The following is a 16,444-nucleotide window of genomic DNA, read 5'->3' as shown; positions in this document are numbered from 1 at the left end:
TCCGTCAATAAAAAATAGACGTTTTTCCAAGTTGGGATTCTCAAAAGCTTCTCTGATTTTTTCAAAAGCCTTTCGTTGTCCTGGGTTTAACATTTGGAATTTCTCCTCAAACAAAACCTTTTCCGCAACAGGGTCGTAATATTTGCCAGAATTGATTGGATCATCGTACTTGCCAACAGGAAGTTGTAGGCCAAAATCTTGTAATGACTTTCCATGTGTCCGTAACACAGACTCAATTTCATGTAATGTCATATAGAGGGCCTTTTCTACATGAGGGAAACGTCTGGTATAGTCTTCCATGAGATTTTTATTGTGCCTTTGAAACAATGCTGCAGCATTAGACGGCTCACACATGATGCAAATAAATGCAGACAATTCTCTAAGTTTTATTGGCATTTGATAAGTGGCAGCTTCTGTTAGGCGAGTATCCCATTCAGAGTCATCATCAGTTAACCCTCTTGCAATACAGGCTTCTTGGAAAGTAGCAAAATGGTTTCTTTCAGTTGTTCTGAGATCCTCAAAAGATGTTGCGCCTCTAACATTGAGAAGGAGAATTCGGAGAAAGTATTTTTCTCTGTCTAATGGATTAACGTTAAACATTCTGCCAATTGTGGTTTTATGACATTTGCAACGTGGTTTCCATTTAACATTTTTATCATCCCATGGGTAATGTTCAGGGATTTCAATGTATAAATATTGTTGGGCATCAGGATCTTCCCGATTCAGTTTAAACCAAGCAAGAAGTTTAGACTTGGTGTTTTTCTGCTGCACAGCTTCAGCTTCTTTACCTGGTATAAAGCATATTGTATGCTTGTCCTCAAGGTGGACATTTAATCTTTCCACATGATCAGTTTGATGGTGCATTTTATATTCCCTGAGTCTCCAGCATGCTTCAGGTGCACTTACATATCGAGTTTCTAAGTAATTTTTTACTTCATCCCATTGTAAAAGTATTTGAACAAATATTTTACACTTTGTAAAGAACTGCAAATCTCAACGTTTATGTGGGCATTGTATTTTAAGGAAAGATAAGGATTGTAAGGTACAACCCATCTATTATCAACTCTGTTTCCACCAAGTTCAACAAAGTTGTTATCATCCCGGCGTTGATATTTAGGGTATCCATTTACATTGCTTTTAGTTTCGGAACAGAAATCCTTGGGAAAACTTTTAGTACAGTTCCAATTGTCCATGCATGGTGCATTTGGATTAAGTGGACCACATGGACCGTGTATCATGCAAGAGTTTACAGTTTCATAAAGCTTCGGAGGAGTGTCTTTGTGCGGGAGCTCTGCACAAACAATTTTGTCAATTCTTTCTTTTTCCCAGGCTTTGTATTCCGGGGCCATAAATGCCAATATGTGTCCATGAGGGAGCCCTCTTTTTTGGAACTCAATTACATACACCATACCATTAACACGTCCAAATCTGTGGTATGTGGTTGGGTCTCCAAGTAGCAATTTTAGTTTCATGTTAAATACTCGAGCTACTAAATCGGGCCTGTCGCATGGTTGCTGACTGGGAAGTAAGTTTTCCCTGATTTCCCTCCATTTTGGATTGCACGTTACTGTTACAAATAGGTCTGGTTTGCCATATTTCCTTACCATTGCCATGACATCTTGGTAGTTTTGTGCCATATTTCTTGGACTTCCTAGGAAAGTTGATGGCAAGATGATTTTTTTTCCAGGTAGGATATTTATATTCATGAAACGGTGGTTGGTCACGAATTGGTGAAGGACATCAAATTCTTCAGCTCTTACAGCACTTTGATTTTTGTGCACCCAATTGCCTCAGTTTAGCAATAGGCATCAACCATAAATTGGTGTGTCAGCTTTCCTGCATTAAGGAACTGGTTAAAAGTACCATCACAAATGGCAAAGTGGTATGAATACCATTGAAGTTGAGTCACATTTCCTCAACCAACTGTTTTTTTCAGTTCTGTAGTCCACCCAGAGTCCCCATAAGGGAAAAGCAAAGGGTAGCACATTGGGTCACAGAGTCTACTCAGAATAGATATATTTTGTAAAATCCCACTTTTTGGATGAATGGTAATGTCACGGTTTTCTGGGGGTGCACCATCTGTGCTGTGGAAAATGGCAGCGATTTCCCCTCTAGCAGTTGGAGCATTGATTCTGCCGGGGTGCTTAGTATTTACTTTTTCTCTCACAAAAGTCATGCTAAATGAGGCCTGTTCCCCGTGTGTGGGACACCGTGTGAGTGTGAAGCCTGAAAGGCAGACGCTGGATCCACGTGTGTGGGGGATGCCAGTAGCCTTGGACGGCAAGAGTCCTGAAAGGCAGAGGCTGGATCCTTGTGTATAAGAGATGCCAGTAGCCTTGGAGGACGAGAGGCCTGGTCCCTGTGTGAGACTCCACTAGCCTGGAAGGCAGAGGCTGGATCTTCCCTGTGTTTTGCGATACCAGTAGCCTTTGAAGGTACGAGGCCCGGAGGCCCATCTGGGAAGCCGTGAAGCCACAGCGGTGGCAGAACCGAACTGACTGAAGCAGCTACGACCCGGCAAAGGTAAAAACACTGCTTGATGTGGACATTTATATTGTTACCTTGCTGAAGGCTGTATCTGGAGCCAAGTGGACATATCTGTCCCTGGAAAGGCTCTTGAACATTATATGTGTAATATGTCGGAGAGTCACTGAGATGGACTCGGTTATGAGCGGTTTATGATAAATAATAAACTGCTGGATTGTGAAATACCGGAAAGACGTTGCATGTGAGCTTTAATTGACCTGGTGAAGCGAGTGTCCCCCAGCATGATGACTAGCGCTGCCTTACAATATATATTCAGTAGAAAGTGGCTGGATTGCTCTGCTGACGTATTATATATATATATATATTCAGTAGAAAGTGGCTGGATTGCTCTGCTGACATATTTTGTGCAGGATTGCTCCGCTGACGTATTTTGTGCGGGATTGCTCTGCTGACGTTTTTTGTGCGGGATTGCTCCGCTGACGTATTTTATATATATATTCAGTAGAAAGTGGCTGGATCGCTCTGCTGACATATTTTGTGCGGGATTGCTCCGCTGACGTTTTTTGTGCGGGATTGCTCCGCTGACTTTTTTTGTGCGGGATTGCTCCGCAAACATATTTTATATATGTATTCAGTAGAAAGTGGCTGGATTGCTCCGCTGACGTATTTTATATAAATATTCAGTAGAATGTGGCTGGATTGCTCTGCTGACATACTTTGTGCGGGATTGCTCCGCTGACGTATGTTGTGCGGGATTGCTCCGCTGACGTTTTTGGTGCAGGATTGCTCTGCTGACGTATGTTGTGCGAGATTGCTCCGCTGACATTTTTTGTGTGGGATTGCTCCGCTGACATATGTTGTGCGGGATTGCCACGCTGAGGTATTTTGTGCGGGATTGCTCCGCTGACGTATGTTGTGCGGGATTGCTCCAGTGAGTTATTTTGTGCGGGATTGCTCCGCTGACGTATGTTGTGCGGGATTGCTCCGATGACGTTTTTGTGCGGGATTGCTCTGCTGACGTATTTTGTGCAGGATTAGTCCACTGAAGTATTTTGTGTGGGATTGCTCAGCTGACGTATTTTGTGCGGGATTGCTCTGCTGACGTATTTTGTGCAGGATTACTGCGCTGAGGTATTTTGTGTGGGATTGCTCTGCTGACGTATTTTGTGCAGGATTACTCCGCTGAGGTATTTTGTGCGGGATTGCTGCGCTGACTGTGTTGGAGTACTCTGATGACTATTCTATATAGTATATACAGTATATATATTTATATTTATATATAGTATCTTCTTTAGATATATATAGATATATGTGTAATAGTGATGAGCGAGCATGCTCGCCACTGCTCGGTACTCGCCCGAGCATCTCACTACTCGAGATGCTCGGAGCTCGCCGAGTACTTGCGCGATGCTCGGGCAGGAGCTGTTATGATCTGCTACAAGCACTAAGGAAAGAAAGGAGATCTGTCCCTACAATAGAACTAAGCTAGATCCCTACGATGTAACGGGGAACCTGATCCTGCGATCAGACCCACTAAAGTCCTCGGCTAGTCTGTACGAAGACCTATAGATGCAAGGGAGGGATCCCTACAAGAACTAGGGACTGGGATAAAGTTGGGCACCTCCTAGCAGAAATTGTAGCAGTAAAAGACAAACACACAACATAGAACATAAAGGTCCGAAGACCAAGCTAAACAGACTGAGAAAGGTAACTAAGCACCAGGCTAACTTAAGAGTAGAAATTACAATGAAGTCCAGCAATTCCAGGAGGGCGGAGCAGGATTAAATAGGCAAACAAGGTCATGTGACCAGCAAGATAGAAAAAACCTAACAGGAGAGTTCTAACAGTACCCCCTCTTCTATGAGGATCCTCCGGATCCCCTAGGCCCAGGCTTATCAGGAAACCTCTTGTGAAACGCTCTGACAAGTCTGGAAGCAGAAACATCATCCGCCCTCACCCATGAGTTATCCTCGGGTCCGAAACCTTTCCAAGCGACGAGATACTGCAAACTCCCTCTATACCGTCTAGAATTTAGGATGCGTGAAATTTCGTATTCCCCGTCCTCCACCACCGGAGGAGCAGTGGCAGAGACGTCTCCATCCGACACACAAGCTCTTTTCAACAGAGAAACATGAAACAACGGATTAATCTTCCAGGAGGTAGGAACCTCCAACCTAAAAGCAGATTGGTTAACTACCTGAAGCACCTTAAAGGGCCCTACAAACTTGGGACCCAATTTTTTAGAAGGAATCCTCAACCGCAGATTCTTAGAGGACAACCAAACCATGTCACCAATAGCAAACAAACCTCTTGCTGTTTCCTATCAAAGTACCTCTTAGATTTTTTGTTAGCCTCCTGAAGATTACCACGCACATCCGTCCAAACTCTCTCCAAGTCACCGGAAAAACTCTCCTCCTCAGGCACAGCCGATACCAATTTGGAGATTGACCCAAAAGACGGATGTCTCCCAGAACAACATAAAAAAGACGAACAACCAGCAGAAGAGGATGTATGGTTGTTAAGAGCAAATTCAGCAAGTGGCAGAAACTCAGACCACCCCTCCTGATTGTCTGCCACAAAACAACGCAAGAACTGCGCAACATCCTGATTCTTCCTTTCTATCTGGCCATTAGACTCAGGATGATATCCGGATGAAAACGACAAATGAACTCCCAACCTGTCACAAAAAGCACGCCAAAAACGTGCCACGAACTGAGGTCCCCTATCCGAAACAATGTCAGTAGGAGCGCCATGTAGTCTGACAATTTCCTTGACAAAGGCCTTAGCGAGTGTCTTAGCGCAGGGCAGTTTGATGAAAGGAACCAAGTGACACATCTTGCTAAAACGGTCCACGATCACCCAGATGACTGTGAAACCCTCAGAGGGGGGAAGGTCAGTAATAAAGTCCATAGCCAGATGTGTCCAAAGTGCACTAGGAACCTCCAGAGGGCAAATCAACCCCGCTGCAGGAGTATGTGAAGACTTAGATCTAGCACACACCGTACATTGACGCACCCACTTAATGACTTCCTTCTGCCATCCAGGCCACCAAAAACTGCGACCCACAAGTCTCTTGGTCTCAGAAATTCCTGGATGACCTGCCAACCGAGACTCATGACACTCAACAAACAAATCTCTCCTAAAGGTCCTAGGCACAAACAACCTCCAATGGGGAGTGTTAGATGGGGCATTCTCCTGTGCTTTAAGAATCTCATCTTCCAAAACGGAGTCCAATGCAGCAATCACAACACCTTCTTGTAAAATGCTCCCCTCCTCCTCAGCACCGACCATGGGAGAAAAGCTGCGAGACAAAGCATCAGCTTTAACATTCTTGGTACCCGGGATGTAAGTAACGGAAAAATTAAACCGCGAGAAAAAAAGTGCCCACCTAGCCTGACGGGCATTCAAGCGCTTGGCAGCATCAAGATAGATCAGATTTTTATGATCAGTGAAAACCTGAATGGGAAATTCAGCACCTTCCAAGAGATGACGCCAGTGTTCAAATGCGAGTTTAATAGCCAGCAATTCCCGATTACCAATATCGTAATTAAGTTCAGTCTCAGAAAATTTTTTTGAAAAAAAAAGCACAGGGATGTACTCCATCCTTGATTTCCTGAGACAACACCGCACCGACCCCCACAGAAGAAGCATCAACCTCAACCAAAAACGGCTTAGTCACATCAGGCTGCATAAGGATAGGAGCAGAACTGAACCTCTCCTTTAGAAACACAAAAGCTTCAATGGCCTCTGTAGTCCACTGAACCGTATTAGCACCTTTCCTGGTGAGATCGGTCAGTGGTTTGACAATAATAGAAACATTTTTAATGAATTTTCTGTAATAATTGGCGAAACCCAAAAACCTCTGTATCGATTTCAAACCAATAGGCCTAGGCCATTCCTGAACCGCCTGAACCTTCACAGGGTCCATCTCAAAGCCCTCGCTGGAGACAATGTAGTCCAAAAAACTAATTCTCTGTACAGCGAACTCACATTTCTCCAGCTTAGCAAAAAGCGAATTGTCAATTAATAACTGTAATACCTCACGTACGCTCCGCCAATGAGACTCCAGATCCGGCGAATAAATCAAAATGTCATCCAAATACACAACCACATTTTTGCCGATCAAAGGTCTAAGGATGTCATTAATCAGATTCTGAAAAAATGCAGGAGCATTAGTAAGACCAAAAGGCATCACCAGATTCTCAAAATGACCCACAGGAGTGTTAAAAGCAGTCTTCCATTCATCACCCTCCTTCATTCGCAACAAATTGTATTCCCCCCAGAGATCAATTTTAGAAAACCACTTGGCCCCCACTAACTGGTTAAACAAATCAGGAATCAATGGCAGTGGGTAAGTAATTTTATTAATCTCACGAAAGTCCAGACAAGGACGTAAACCGCTGTCCTTTTTTTTAACAAAAAAAAATCCAACAGCCACAGGAGACTTAGAGGGCCTAATGTGACCGGCGGCCAAGCTTGTCTGTATGTATTCCTCCAAAGCCTTTCTCTCAGGAATAGTAAGATTAAATAAACGACTTTTAGGAAGAGTCGCTCCAGGGACAAATTCAATGGTACAATCATAGTCTCTATGAGGAGGCAATATTTGTGACTCCTCCTCAGAAAAAACTCTCCAAAAATCCTGAATAGGTACAGGTAATTCCCCTTTTTCCACCGCAGCAATGCGCCCGTTACAACACTTGTCATAACACTTAGGACTCCAGGACTTAATTTCATTGATAGACCAATCCAGTACAGGATTGTGCAATTTTAACCAGGGTAACCCCAATATTACTGGAGAAGGCAAATTATCCCATACCACCAAATCCAAATTTTCTTGATGAACATCATTAATAGTGAGGGGAAATTCACAGACCTTGTGAGTAACACTCTTCAAGGGAGAGCCATCAACAGAAACCACAGCAATAGGGGATGACAAAGGTTTGGGTTTTAATTAGTGTTGAGCGAGCACTAAAATGCTCGGGTGCTCGAAGCTCGGGCCGAGCTCACTGTGATACTCGGGTGCTCGACCCGAGCAACGAGCCCAATGTTAGTCTATGGGAGACCCGAACATTTTTGCGGCGGCTCCCCCGGCAGTCTGTAGAAAGCCTAAAAAGTGCCCAAAACGATAGTGACAGTGCTCAAATGACATGGGGACAGCATGGGGATCGCCCCTGGAAGCATTTCTGACCCCCAGGTCACTGCTGTCAACAACGTGGTCAGAGGTATTAAGCCACTTTTACAGGCTCACAATAAAACGTTCAAAAGCGAAAGTGAAAGTGCTTTCCTGTGAAATATGTTAACCCCTTAACGACCATGGGTCTTTCTGTTTTTGTGTTTTCCTTTTTTGCTCCCCTTCTTCCCAGAGCCAGAACTTTTTTAATTTTCGTTCAATATGGCCATGTGAGGGCTTATTTTTTGCGGGACGAGTTGTACTTTTAAACACCATCACTGGTTTTACCATATCGTGTGCTAGAAAATGGGAAAAAAATTCCAAGTGCAGTGAAACTGCAAAAAAAATGCAACTCCACAGTTGTTTTTTGTGTCCTTTTTTTTACCATGTTCACAGATTGCTAAAACTGACCTGCCATCATTATTTTCCAGGTCGTTACGAGTTCATAGACACCAAACATGTATAGGTTCTTTTTTATTTAAGTGGTGAAAAAAAATCCAAAGCTTGCTAAAAAAAACAAAAAAAATGACGCCATTTTCCGAGACCCTTAGCTTCTCCATTTTTCGGGATCTGGGGCCAGGTGAGGGCTTATTTTTTGCGTGCCGGGCTGATGTTTTTATTGATACTATTTTGGGGTAGATCCGATGTTTTGATCGCCCGTTATTGCATTTTATTGCAAAGTTGTAGCGACCAAAAAAACGTAATTCTGGCGTTTAAAATTTTTTTCTCGTTACGCCGTTTACTGATTGTATTAATTCTTCTTTTATATTAATAGATACGGCGATTCTGAATGCGGCGATACCAAATATGTGTATGTGTTTTTTTTTTATATATATATATTTTATTTTGAATGGGGCGAAAGGGGGGTGACTTAAACTTTTAGATATTTTTTTTATTTTTTTAAAAACTTTTTTTTTACACTTTCTGCTTGCTTCTATAGTCTCCAGAGGAGACTAGAAGCAGCAGTTGTCTGATTGCTTCTACTGCATACAAGCGATGAGCAGATCGCTTGTATGCAGGAGAAATGCTCACTTGCTATGAGCGCTGACCACTAGGTGGCGCTCATAGCAATTGAGACATGACAACCACAGGCGTCTGCTGCAGACCCTGAGTTGTAATGCCCACCCATTGGTGACCCGCGATCACGTGACGGGGTCACTGATGGGCGGGGCTTAGGACTCCCGGAAGCGCGAGTTAAATGCCACTGTCAGAGATTTAACATGTTAACAGCCGCGGGTGGATTGCGATTCCAATAATCAGCTGACATGTGCTCGCTTCAGTGCGGGCTCACCGCCGGAGCCCCCGCTGAACCGGCCTTCCCGACCTGGTGCGTACTATTACTGACCAGGTCGGAAATGGGTTAAGGAAAATCCTTTCCAGTGTAAAGACTTGTGTATAAGGTAAAATAAATAACCAAAAACAAAAATACTCCTCCACACCTTGGGCTATGTTCACAAGTAGCATTTTTTATGCGTTTTTGCACGTTTGTATTGCTTTCAACCGTGACAAATGCATTCACCGGGAAATGTCATTTTAACATTTTACAACCTTATCTGGCCATGTACTGTGTGACACATGCATACAGTGCTAAAAAGACATGGGAACAGCATGGGGAAGACCCCTGGAAGCATCTCTGACACCCAGGTCACTGCCTAAAAGTGTGCCCATCAGAAGTGATCCTTGCCGCATCAGAAGATGCAGACTTGCAACTATCCCCGTGCAAGTCCTTGTCCCAGGGCAGTGTTCAATTGTACCTCCCCCATAACTTGCAATACAAGCGCAAGTATGCAGCCTGCCACCCACCCACCCCCAGGCTGCAATACCATACTGCTAGCTTGCTTGCACTTGAAATTGGGCCTTTTAGGCATGTGGAGGTGAAATTTGGCCTCCATGTCATGGCTGCGTCGGTAGCCTGGTATTCATACTCAGTCCCCAGCTGCCCGGCGGCCGGGTATCCACGCTTGGTCCCCAGCCGCCAGGGGGCGGCCGGGTGTCCATACTCAGTCCCCAGCCGCCCCACGGCCGGGTGCCCACACACAGTCCCCAGCCGCGTGGGGGTGGCCGGGTGTCCATAAACGGTCCCCAGCCGCCCCTATTTATCCCGGTGCGCCTTATACACAAGCGCGCATACCAAAACATTACCTGTGCCCTCCCCAGTGCATTTAGTGGGATGGACAGCCTAATCACAAACACGTGGACAAGTGAATGTGGCTAGGAATAGTCCATCTCACTGACGCCTTCACACTGGGTTAATATTGTGGAAGCCGGGACACAGTTGGACACTGGGATGCAACACGTCCTCCAGACATAGAGGATTGCGGGTCCTGGGTCAATCAGGCTTCAACACAAAGTTCAGAAGGTAGACAGCAGCAGTGGTCGGCCTCCTACACAACGAGTAAATTATTCATGATCATGAGGCCATCCACCTCCTTAGATTTCTGTTCCTTGGAATGTATGTAGTAGCAGCTAGGCCTGAGGTGGTCAGCGTTTTGGCGCATATTCTACCTCCTTTGAGGATTGCTGGATGTTTTCCTGCTACTATCCCAGTTCTATGACTCCCGTTAAAACAAAGCTTCAGGTGATGAATGATGGATGAGGTGGTGGCAAAGGATAAAGAGCAGGAGGAACAGGGACCATTCACATCAATATCAGGCCAGCCAACCACACATGTCTTGTAGGATATGTTTCTGTACCAAAAGGAGCGGTTCAGCTACACAGTTATAAGGCATACAGTGAATGCAATGCCTACCAAAAATTTCGAGGCACTCCAATGCCCCTTGGAAGTGACATGGAGGTCAGAGTGCCTTAACTAAACCGTTTTTTCTACTTATAGCAACTGGGTCTCCTGTACACTGTTGGCCTAAGCAGGGAACGGAAGGCTTTCCAAAAATTATTTAGGCACTGCAATGCCCCTTGAAACAGACTAGATTACAGCGTATTAAAAACCTTCTACCCATTATTGGGGAGTGGGTCTCCCTTAGTGTTCGCTTATGCATTAAAAAGCAAAAGCTGACAAAAATTAGGAGGAAATGCAATGCCCGTTGCAAGAGTCGTGGAGGTTAGAGGTAATTAAAAACAACATGTCAATGCCCCTTGGAAGAGCTGTGGAGTTCAGAGTGGTTTAACAAGACGGTTTTAATGCCCCTTAGAAGAGACGTGGAGTTCAGAGTGGTTTAACAAGACAGTTTTAATGCCCCTTGGAAGAGATGTGGAGGTCACAGTAGCTTAACAAGATGGTTTTAATGCCCCTTGGAAGAGTGGTGGAGGTTACAGTGGAATAAAAAGACAATATCAATGCCCCGTGGAAGAGACGTGGAGGTCACAGTAGCTTAACAAAGACGGTTTTAATGCCCCTTGGAAGAGTGGTGGAGGTCGCAGTGGAATAAAAAGACAATATTAACGACCCTTGGAAGAGACGTGGAGGTCACAGTAGCTTAACAAGACGATTTTAATGCCCCTTACAAGAGCCATGCAGTACAGCATATTAAAAACATTATTCCCATTATTGGGGAGTGGGTCTCCCATAGTCTTTGCCTATGCCTTCCAAGCAAAAGCTGCCAAAAATTAGGACAGAGGAACTTGCAATGCTGGCAACATGGACCACGGTCACCCTGGTGGTATAGTGGTCGTGGAGGCTGAGGATAAGGAGAAGAAGATTAAACAGCCAAAACGAGGAAGCGTATACCCATGTGTGGGTGTGAAGCGATGCATGGGAATACACCTCCTGAAATAACACAGTGGATTTGACTTTATGTTACTCTGCTGTCATTTGGTGGTGATGAGAAGTCTGGCCCAATCCAGCCCTTGTTCATTTTGCTAAGGGTCAGCTTGTCAGCATTGTCAGTTGACAGGCGAGTGAGCTTATCAGTTATAATTCCCCCAGCGGCACTAAAAACACGCTCCGATAACACGCTAGCGGCAGGGCAGGCCAGGACCTCCAAGGCGTACAGAGCGAGTTCATTCCAAGTGTCCAGCTTGGATGCCCAATAATTGAAAGGCACAGAGGAATCACGGAGGACGCTGGTATGATCGGCAAGGTACTCCCTCACCATCTTTTGAAACTTTCCACTCCTTGTGAGAGTACCCCACGCCTCAGGGCCTGTAAGCTGGGCGGTTGTCAGAAAACTGTCCCAGAACGTTGACAGTGTTCCCCTGCCTCTGCTGGATTGGAGTTGCATCTCTCTCGCCTGTACGCCTTGGTTGGGCAACGAACTGTGACCTCTGCCGCTAGCGTGTTCAGATGGGAATTTTTTTAAGAGTTCTGCAGCAAGGGCCTTCTGGTATTGCCCCATTTTTGTAGACCTCTCCACCTCAGGAATAAGAGAGTGAATGTTCTCTTTGTAGCGGGGGTCTACAAGTGTCACCAACCAGTAATGACTGTCACCCAACATTTTGACAACGCGAGGGTCACGGTTAAGGCAGCGTAACATAAAGTCAGCCATGCGTGCCAGACTGGTAACGGGCAAGATTTCCGTGTCCTCACCAAGATGACGACTGACCATGCTCCCCTCCTCCTCCTCCTCTTCCTCCTCCCCCCTGTCCTCAGGCCACCCTCGCTGAACCAACGGTATGACACTTGTACAGGTACTACCATCTACAACACATGATAGCAGCTCCTGTTCTTCCTCCTCATCCCCCTCCTCCTCCTCTCCCTCATTGTCCCCCAATGCACGTTGGGATGAGATGAGGCTAGGCTGTGTGTAATCGCCCGCTACGGCTTCTTGATCCATCTCATCATACTCTGGCTGCAATGCCTCCTCTTTAATTCTCTGCAGAGAGCGTTGCAAAAGACAGACAAGTGGGATGCAGACACTAATGATGGCGTCATAGCCACTCACCATCTTGGTGGCCTCCTCAAAGTTTGTCAGGATGGTACATATGTCAGACATCCAGGTCCACTCCTGAGGTCTTATGTGTGGAGTCTGACCTGAATATCGACGGCCTTGTTGCAGCTGGTACTCCACAAATGCTCTCTTCTGCTCACAAATCCTTTGCAACATGTGGAGGGTAGAGTTCCAACGTGTGGGGACATCACACACCAGTCGGTGTGCCGGAAGCTGCAAACGCTGCTGCAACACAGCAAGGGCGGCGGAAGCTGTAGCCAACTTGCGAAAATGAGCTGACAGGCGGCGTACTTTCACGAGCAGATCTGGCAACTCGGGGTACGATTTAAGAAACCGCTGAACCACGAGGTTAAGCACATGAGCCAGGCATGGTACGTGTGTGATCTCACCTCGCCTCAGAGCCACCACCAGGTTACGGCCATTGTCACACACGACCATGCCGGGATGTAGGTTCAGCGGTCTCAGCCACAGATCTACCTGCTCTTTCACAGCTGTCCACAACTCACAAGCAGTGTGAGGTTTGTCACCTAAGCTTATGAGTTTCAGCACAGCCTGTTGCCGCTTGGCGGAGGCAGTACTGCAATGCTTCCAGCTTGTAACTGATGTGGTGATATCTGAGATGGAGGCTGAACATGAGGTGGAGGAGGAGGAGGAGGATGCGCAGGAGCTGTACACTGTGGGGGCAACTCTGACTGACATATGGCCCGCAATCCTCGGTGTGGGGAGGATGTGTTCCGTCCCAAGGTCCGACTGGGTCCCGGCTTCCACTATGTTTACCCAGTGTGCCGTCAGAGAGATGTACCGTCCCTGGCCACAAGCACTTGTCCACGTGTCCGTTGTCAGGTGGACTCTCCCAGTAACTGCGTTGTTGAGGGCACGGCTGATGCTTTGGGACACGTGCTTGTGTAGTGCGGGGATGGCACACCGGGCAAAATAGTGTCGGCTGGGGACTGAGTACCAAGGGACGGCCACCGCCATAAGATTGCGGAAGGATTCCGTCTCCACCAGCCTAAAAGGCAACATTTCCAATGCAAGCAGTCGTAAAATGTGCGAATTTAGGACTGTGGCCTGTGGGGCGTTAGCTGCGAATTTCCGATTTCGTTCAAAGGTCTGGGATGTGGACAATTGAACGCTGCGGTGGGATGTGGACGTTGATGCTGTTTCTTGAGAAACTGCCATAACAAGTGAAGACTGAGAGGAGGCGGCATCTTTACATGCAGTATGGACAGGGGATTGCCTTGCACACACAACAGGGGGTTCTATTGCACGCACAACAGTGGAAGAAGCAGTGGTGACACCCGCTGACACTGTTCGTGGACCCTGGGTTTCGCCCCACAAAGTCGGGTGCTTTGCTACCATGTGCCTGATCATGCTGGTGGTGGTCAGGCTGGTAGTTTTGTCACCCCTGCTGATGCTGGCATGGCAGGTGGAACATATGGCCTTTTTGGGGTTATCAGCAGAGTCTTTAAAAAAATTCCAGACTCTGGAAGACCTACCGCTTGTACTGGCAACGTCCCTCGTGTTGGTGTTACGGGGAACGGTTGCCTGCCTTCTGTCTGCGGCCACCACACTGCTTCTTCCTGCCTGTTGGGGTACTCAGCCTCCCTCCCCCTGTGTGCTGCTGGCCTCACTCTGCATGTCCTCCTTCCATGTTGGGTCAGTTACTAGATCATCCACCACCTCCTCCTCTTCCACTTGCGCACCACGATCCTCCTCCTCACTTCCTGGCAATTGTGTCTCGTCATCGTCCACCTCTTGTGACAGATTGCCAACGTCGACTTCCTGTGGCCGTGGCTGTTCAAATATTTGGGCATCGCAACATGGGATCTCCTCTTCCACCACTTCAAGCGTATCAGGCGAGGGGCCCAAATATGGAAATGGACCAGTGAACAGCTCTTCAGAGTGTCCAAGTGTGGGATCACTTGCTGTCTGACGACACTCGGCATGGTGGGAGGAAGGAGCATCAGGGTGAGGAGGAGTATGCGGTCGAGACTCACGGCTACTAAGAGTTGACCGTGTGGAAGACAGACCGGAGGTGGTGGTGCCCAGGTAACTGGAAGTATTGTCTGCTATCCAATTAATAACCTGTTCACACTGATCAGTTCTCAATACTGGTGTTGTTCTGTGCTTCCCTAGTAATTCGGTCAAGAAGTGGGAGCGAGAAGATGTGGCTGTTGGTTGTGGCACATTTTCACCTTGGCCACGGCCCCGTCCTCTGCACGAACCATCACCAGAACGTCCACTTCCACGTCCCTTGCCACGCGCCTTGCCCATTGTAAATGAAGTAAAATAGCTTACACTTGCACTATCAATGGAAAAAGGGTAATAAAGAGTAGATTAGAACCGTGGAAGAGGAAAACCACAGTTATTGTTTACTGGGGTATACCACACTTTTTTAAATAGAGATATTTGCGGCTGAACAGTGAGCGACACACTCAAACTGCTTTTTTTTTTAGATACCAAAGGCCCAAAACTGGATAGTAAAGCGATTTGACCCGTGGAACTGCGAAACCACACTGGGATGTTGGGCCTACACAAGACTATTTTTAACAGATATATTTTTGTGTCACAACAGTCAGGAGACACTACTGTTTTTCTTTACGGAAAAAACTACCAAAACCTGAATAATAGAGATTTTTTACCGTGGGATGGCAAAACCACAGTTATTGTTTACTGGGGTGTACCACACTTTTTGAAATAGAGATATTTGCGGCTGAACAGTGAGCGACACACTGAAACTGCTTTTTTTTTAGATACCAAAGGCCCAAAACTGGATAGTACAGCGATTTGACCCGTGGAACTGCGAAACCACACTGGGATGTCGGGCCTACACAAGACTATTTTCAACAGATATATTTTTGTGTTACAACAGTCAGGAGACACTACTGTTTTTCTTTACGGAAAAGACAACCAAAACCTGAATAATAGAGATTTTTTACCGTGGGATGGCACAACCACAGTTATTGTTTACTGGGGTATACTGCACTTTTTTAAATAGAGATATTTGCGGCTGAACAGTGAGCGACACACTTAAACTGTTTTTTTAGATACAAATGGCCCAAAAGTGGATAATACAGAGGATTGAACCATGGAACTGCAAAACCACACTTGTATTTCTTGGGCTTACACCAGACTATTTTCAACAGATATATTTGTGTCTGAACAATCAGGAGACACTATTTATTTTTTACGGCAAAAAATGCCAAAAGCAGGATAATAGAGATGTTTTACCGTGGAACAGCAAAACCACAGTTATAATTTACTGGTGTATACCAGACTTTTTTGAATATATATATATTTGCGGCTGAACAGTGAGCGACACACTCAAACTGTTTTTTTTAGATACAAATGGCCCAAATGTGGATAATACAGAGGTTTGAACCGTGGAACTGCAAAACCACACTTGTATTTCTCGGGCCTACACCAGACTATTTTCAACAGATATATTTGTGTCTGAACAATCAGGGAACACTATTTATTTTTTACGGCAAAAAATGCCAAAAGCAGGATAATAGAGATTTTTTACTGTGGAACAGCAAAACCACAGTTATAATTTACTGGTGTATACCAGGCTTTTTAAAATATATATATATATTTGCGGCTGAACAGTGAGTGACACACTCAAACTGTTTTTTTTAGATACAAATGGCCCAAAAGTGGATAATACAGAGGTTTGTACCGTAGAACTGCAAAACCACACTTGTATTTCTCGGGCCTACACCAGACTATTTTCAACAGATATATTTGTGTCTGAAAAATCAGGGAGACACTATTATTTTTTTTTTTACAGTAAAAAATGCAAAAAGCAGGATAATAGAGAGTTTTTACCGTGGAACAGCAAAAGCACACTTCTGTCTCTCTGGCCTACACCAGACTATTTTCAACAGATATATTTGTGTCTGAAAAATCAGAGGCACACTTTTTTTTTGGGGGGGGGGGACAC

This window comes from Phyllobates terribilis, unplaced genomic scaffold (assembly GCF_046119375.1).
Source record: "Phyllobates terribilis strain yellow unplaced genomic scaffold, ASM4611937v1 Scaffold_7__3_contigs__length_470593459, whole genome shotgun sequence".
Classification (NCBI taxonomy): domain Eukaryota; kingdom Metazoa; phylum Chordata; class Amphibia; order Anura; family Dendrobatidae; genus Phyllobates; species Phyllobates terribilis.
The sequence above is the reverse complement of the archived record's forward strand: the minus strand, read 5'-3'. Positions refer to the sequence as shown.